Raw genomic sequence first — 7,353 nt, 5'->3', positions numbered from 1 at the left:
CCTCTCCTCTCCTCTCCTCTCCTCTCCTCTCCTCTCCTCTCCTCTCCAGTGGCGAACATGATGTTCTATTACAGTGGGGCTTTTTAAAGTCTCTACCCTTTGCCAACTAGAAGTCAGGAAAGAATGATCCTGCCCGAAGTCAGTATGAGAAAAAAAAATAGATGCATATTGTTGATATGTTTTTTTTTTAATTTATGATTTTTTTCTGGTAGTGGTCCCAGTGACTTTGACCCAATCTATAAGCACTTTCTCAAAACCTGTGACTGAATTATTTATTTAGTAATATGCAACATATGTATGCACATATATCCACACACACATATCCATATGTATATATGTACATGAAACAAAATGTATTGGATAATTCTCTAAAAATAATCTTTGTCATACAGACTTCACCATCATAAGAACTCCTGAAAGCTGTACTGAAATAGATACACAGAAAGCTTTCAAAGTAGTTTCTTTTGAAGCAGTCTCATTTGAAATAATAGATTCTTCATTTCAAAAGAAAAAGATTCTTCAGTGAACTTAATGATGTACAATTGTATCTCAGAAATGAAGTGTTAAATTTACCTAACAGCAGAAGCTGTATTTATTACTCTTCCATTCATTTTGTCTTTGAAATAAGTAGATGAGGAGAAGAACACAAAGTGGACACATCGAGATTCCAGACCTGGCGTTTTGTCTTAATGATGCCAGAAGTGTATGCTTACATTTCAACATGAAAAGATAAAAGATATTCTCAATGGTCTCCATCTCCAACTTAAAAGGTCCCATAAAGCATCTGTGTATCACAGCACTTATAAGAATATGACTGTAGGTTGAGTGTATTTCATACGACAAAAAGAAGGCAAGGCTCTTTACACTTGGGGAATTGACCACAGAGGAAAAAATTAGAATTTGCTTTTCAGTGCAGTAAAATATCATGGCTGTTATCAAGTGTGCATTGTTACTTCACATACTAATACTGGCTGTAAAGTGTGTCTGACAAAGTGCCACAACTACAAACCATGTGCAGCTTGTAATCTGTACTTACAGCTCAGCAGGCAGATAAAAACTCCATGACAACTCTGTGCAAAAATCCTAAAAAATATATATATAATGTGGGAATTTACTGATGGAATTATCGTCTAATAACAGGATATTTGAGTCCCTCTGCTCTGAATTGTATTTCAGTCACCCCTGCTGCTCTCATTTCATCTCTCCAGAGACAATACATGTATTATAAATCCATTGTGCACATTTTCAGGCACTGAAGTTATTCTGCTACAACTAAGTTTCGTTTAAGTTTTAAGATTTTCACACCTTCAGAGACAGCATTTTTCCAATGAGAGAGTGCAGGAAGAGATATCAGTTTCTATCTATGTTTAATGACTAACGAGTAGATGTAAAATCTATCCAATATGAAAGGAATGAAAGACCAACTAAAACTTTAATTCAGAATTACAGTATAGCTGCGACAATACCTAGCTAATTCTACAGAACTGGCAGCTTTCACGTTATTCCCTTTTATACGACACATTTCATCCATCAGAGTCATAGAAACGAGTCATGGAAAATTTTCCATCATAATTCCTACTTTTTTAGTTACTTTAGTTTCTTGACTTCTTCTCTATGAATAATGCATAAAATTTGATCTCAGAGTGAAGCGGTCATTAGCAAAACTCCAATATTCTTCTATATAATGAAACTTTTAGTTAAAAATAAGAATTGTGTGATTTATAAAAAGTATTGTAAAACGGAGTAAATAGTTCCTACAGTCTATAACAAAATCTTAAGACAGTAGAAGTATTCTGAAGATCCGTGGCTATTTTGAAGTGTTGAATAGTTTACTTTCCCCCTTTTAACCAAATTAGTGATAGTTTTAGACAAGGTGATCTTTTACTCTGCCTAAAAGAAAGAAGAGAAAAATAAACTTGCACCTAAGAAAATATACAGCCTACGCTTCTTTTTGAAAAAGTTAACTGAGTAATTATTACTGGAAATCTGAATTGTTTTAAGGGAAGCTGGATCTCCTGCCATGATTCTGTTTTCTCATTACAGAAGTCTGCAATATTCAACTATTTAACTATGTACTCTGATATTTTTTTAAGTTATGTTTTAGCAAATGGTGTTTTAATTAATTTTTTCATTCTTGTTTTAGTCAAAGAATAAATACCTATCAAAGATCTGGACCCAGTTCCTGTTTATATCGCAGTTCTCTGAAAAAAAATCACTTCCAAATAACATACCACTTCAGAGGTGCAGGATTCTACTGCTTTCCCTGCAGGCTCTGAAAGGCAGTTTGCTTTGGAGGTGGGTGTGAAGATCTTCACATTACATGGAGGTTCCTGTCCTATTTTGCTCATAGGACAGAGCAGAAATCTTGTGAAACACAAAGTAGTGGTGGAGACACATTTAACAAAGCAAACATAAAGGGTTAAGGTCGGGCTGAGCTGCCAATGAGAACTTAATGGGAAGTGGCTGGAAGGTTTAGAAGTCGAGGCAGTTGTGATAGATTTAGGCATCTCAAAATTTTTACAGCAGTCTCTGAACACAAAATTCTAATATGCACTTGTAGCATTTTGTATTTGTCTTACTCAGTTAACACTAGTAAATGGTAAGTCAGCAAACTAAGAGGTGGAATCTGGCTCAGTCATTTGATTTAGGTTACTTGTGGTTTTCATTAAATAAGGAAAAACTTCTCCAATTGAGTCAAATTCTTTGCTGACATAAACAGTGAAAAATCATCTGGCTTAGTGACAATATAGGATAACATATCCTCCAGTGCTTAGAAAATTTTTAATCTCTGCCTAAGAAAGTTTATATCCCTATTTAGAGTAAAGAGTATACAAACAATGTGTTCTCTCTTGCATTCCGCTTTAATTAGGCTGGAATGTCTTCCCAGTGGCCATATGTCTTTGTGTACAGCTAGGCATCCTCCATCAGAGGATGAACAATTGTTTATGTTATGTTATGATCTGTTATGGCATAAAACTAAACAATAATTCAAAGTTCATAAAGGGGTAGGTGATACCCCTTCCTAACTGGAATGTTAAAATTATGCCAAACTGAACACTGTTAAAAACTTTCCTGTATTTCTCAAGCCATTTCTCTCCATTAAGGCAATTGTTTGAAGAGGGAGAGAAGTAATTTTTCCTTTCATTCAGTGCTTTGCAAATGTCATTTCAAAGGGCAAATTGTGCATCTAAATATAGTGAGCTTTGGAGGTATAAAGCAGCTGTGTACAGGAGGCTCAGCCTGAAGCCCAGGTGTTAAGAGTGCAACAAGTGCCAATACTTCCTGCTTACACTCTGCACCATTTTATCCTTCATGAGAGTGATATTCTATATACCTCAGGCATTTGAGTAAAAACTAGTATCTTTTCATTGCTATTTTAAATATGTTTTCAACTACTTCTACAATACACATTAAGAGGATTGAAAATGATCCCAGTGCTTTTAGCTTGTGATCAGCAAATATTCTGGAAAGAAAAGAGTTCATGACCAAAAAAATAGAGCATTACTGAAAAGTAATTATTGTACATTGCTCTCAGGTGAATTGCTTTTAAATCATATCCAGTTCACCCTGCTCTTGTCATTCAACTGCTGACATCAAATGGACATTTTACAGCTAGTTGCCTAGACTGCGTCATAAATGTATGTGTCCCAGAAGAGGCTAGCCATATAAAGACAACTTAGCAAAACCAACAAACCAATTATAATTTGTCTCAAATACCTGCTGGCTTTTATAATGAAAGTCCAACAGCAATCCCTACAGTTACAGGGAGCTGCAGAGTGTGTTTCTGGTTTGGACAGTAAGAAGGGTGGTTCATTCTTTATAATCACTGATGTAAAATCAAAGCATACTTGCAACAATGCTTTAAATATGCTTGTGACAGTGTTCTTTTTGGTTTATTTGTTTGTTTTAATTTGTATTGTCTGTATGTATTTATGACCATTATAAAAATGTTGGACCTAACCCCATGTTAGTATATGTTGAAATCAGTGAAGCATCTGACCTATGATTACAAGCCATTTGAGTCTGATAAACATTTATATGTTTTGTAGGCAGAAAGTTTAAGTGCAAAATTTTGAAGATAGCTTCCAGTTAGGAATGAATCAACCACAGTTTTATGGTGCTGTCCTACCAAGGTTATTGCTCCTACCTCAACCTTCACCACTGAGCATGTTTTGTGTTCTTCAGTGCCGATATGCCCATGCAGTGCTGCTTCTTCCACTTTGTCTGGGCAGCAGCTGCTTCAAGCCCTGTAGCAGTGGCAGGGTGCTCAGCTGTAGGCAGCCAAGGAAAGGTTTTCTAATATAGTGCCTACAGCTACATTGCCATGTAACTTGTGTTGTGCTGTTCTGGAATTTTATCACCCCAGCCCATTTTCTTTTTCTCTCTTTCGTTGTCATTTTCTCCAAGAAAATTGAACCATGCTCATTTTAGCTGAGAATGGCCAGACTTCTCCTGGAAAGAAACAGATTCAAGGCGGGATTTCACAAGAAATGCTCTGACCCTGTAGTCAGTCAGTTCTACTGTGTCAGCAGGAAGCTAATTCAGGTAAATGTGCGATTGCTTCTCATTCAGGTCAGTGAATTTCAGCTACCACAGCTGTCCAAAACAGAAGTATCATTCTGTAAAAGGTGATGACCATAAAAGCATGTCAGCACACAGCATGACAGTGGGATGCATGGCTGGAAATCGAATCTGCTTCAGCAGTATCTCACAGCACATACTGAAGTAGAAAGTCTTTTCATTTGTTCCTGATATTTTATACTGACAGTTGTGTGAGCTCTGAGAAGTGAGCAATGGGAGGAAACTGAGAATGCTCTAAACAAGGTGGTTTGGTTAGTTCTGGACTCTCAGGCCAGAAAAAGATAGGCTGTTGTGAGTTCAAAAGCACAGGACTCACGGTAAGCCATGAAAGCAATGACTACGGCAATGACTGGGGCTACACCACATGACTTTCTGTTCCTTACTTCATACTAATCACCTTGACTTGTCCTGTGCAGTAGGTCATGATTATTTACATGTGTACCATCCTTGTCTGAAGAGAACTAGATTCATGGTACTCAAACTGCTATTGCACAGTCACATGGTTAATGGTATTAAAATAACAATCATGTTCAGAGAGACTATGACAGTCATAAATTAGTGGATAGCTGTGATATCTCTGGGTAGACAAAAAGCATCTCTGTGCCCTTTACAGTTGAATTCTGCAGTTGTTTCAAGGATTTCTTGACAACTGCTTTTTTGCTCTGACATTATGCAATGCCTAGCATATTAGAGAACTGATGCTGCCTCTTTCTGGATCAGCTGCTACAAATAGCAGAGTAATAAATCTCTTTAAATATTATCAGCATTAAACTACAAATTTCCATAGTATAACTTTTTGACTGTTTACATCAATACCAAAATAGCATGCAAAGAGGTGAGAGGCAGAAGGAGATGCAGTTAAAATAGGACAGTAACAAAGGAAAATGACAGGGTTATAGTATTATATGTTGCCTTTAAAGTAATGAAAATGGACAAGTAATTGACAATAAAGTGATAAGTTGGCATGAGGAGAGGAGAGGAGAGGAGAGGAGAGGAGAGGAGAGGAGAGGAGAGGAGAGGAGAGGAGAGGAGAGGGGAACTGTCAAACTGGAATAATAAAAATAAGAGAAGTCTGAAGACTGCGATTATGGATGCCATTGCTAAAATATCTATAGGTGCTTTGTAGGTACTGAAACCTTCTGAATTTTCTTCTGAACCCCTCCTGCATTAATTAAGCTAATTACAAACAGGAGAACTAGCAAGATTATGCAAGCTTGATTTTGAGTATTACACTGTGCTCAGACAGTATTGATTTCCGTGCTAGTCACAGAGGAATATATTTAAGAAGTTTGTATGAGCTGAACAAATCTAGAAAAAGGAATTCATATTTTTTCATTAATGTATGGGAACTGCGAAGCATTCTCCACTAAATGAAATACAGGAAAAAGAAATAACTCCAGTATGATGAAGAGTCACCCTGTTTTTAATTAGTCTGTCATTTGAGACAATGGCTGATATTACTGTTTATTTCCATTTCAGTCAAGTTGTTTTGCAAAATTCTGGTTGGCCATAAATAATAGCATCATACAGGAACTCTATAACCCCAGAATTTATTTATCTGTCTGTTAGTCTTTACTGTTCTGGCTTCTTTTTAGCATTTGTGTAAGCACTTTTGGGCTCATTGTAATCTCAGTCACATGCTGCCAGTATTTCAACAAGTACCTCCCACAAAAATGTTCCTGTGTACTGTGTAGCAATTCCTGGGTACCTCTAATGCACAGAAAAGGAGGAAAGAGAGGAAGAAAATAAGAAAATTGGAACATTATGTTTGTTTTTGGAAACAATAAGAGTGAAAAGTTATGCTTTGTGGAATGGGCCATTTAGTACAGGGAAATAGTGTGCCTTTTGGGGGGCAGAGGGGTATTTCACTAGCATTTGCAAGAATACACTCTTTAAAATGTAACTCAATAAGTAAAACTAGCAGAATACAGATGAATTTGTGTATACAACTGAGATATTTTAATTGGTCCAATGAAAACTATTACTACTGTATGTAATGAAGGTCCAGACTATCCTTAGCTTTTACACAATTTTTAATGAGTCCCTGTTGCCTCAATGAGAAAAAGAGAGGGCTAGGAGCAGTATTCTAAACTAATGGGCATCCACGAGGACACAGATAATTGGAGCTGAGAGGAAAAACAAATATATGCAAGGCCAGTACTCTATTTGAAGGCTTGTAGTTTCAACACTTCTCCCTTAGATTAACTAGTCTGGGACGTTATTTGCCTACACAAAAAGAACCATTCTACTAGAGACAGCTTATCTGAAAATTATAGGTAAAAGAAAGCTTCTACACTGGGAGTGATCCAATTATATTGTAAAATATGAAATAATGTTTCAATTAATAAGATGCAGTCAAAATTCTTGCTACTGCCCAACCTAGACATGCATCTGACATTATCTAGAAAAGAATCTTGAATTATTTAACTGTCTTTTTTTTTTTCAAGACAAATTTGCTGACTGGGTGCTACAGTCTCATGTCTTACTTACAGTTGCGTCTGATGCAGACAGACAGAGGCACCCTTTATCAGTGCCTTTGTCAGCCAAAGATATTTCCCAGCTTTTATTTTTATTGGCCTTATATATATTTCCAAGGCTGAAACAGAAGAATTACAGCAGTTAGGATTTCTGCAAAAACATCCTGTCTCTGAAGTCCACTCATAAGTGAACAAAAACAACTCTTACAGTTTTACCTCATTATATTTTATGGGCTGTATTTGCAAGAGACCTAGTCCTTCTGCCCTACAGGTTCATCACGGGTAATGTAAAGGT

This window comes from Centrocercus urophasianus, unplaced genomic scaffold (genome assembly GCF_019232065.1).
Source record: "Centrocercus urophasianus isolate 14NV4802_14NV808 unplaced genomic scaffold, USGS_Curo_1.0 seq_16, whole genome shotgun sequence".
In the NCBI taxonomy this organism is placed as follows: Eukaryota; Metazoa; Chordata; class Aves; order Galliformes; family Phasianidae; genus Centrocercus; species Centrocercus urophasianus.
The sequence above is the reverse complement of the archived record's forward strand: the minus strand, read 5'-3'. Positions refer to the sequence as shown.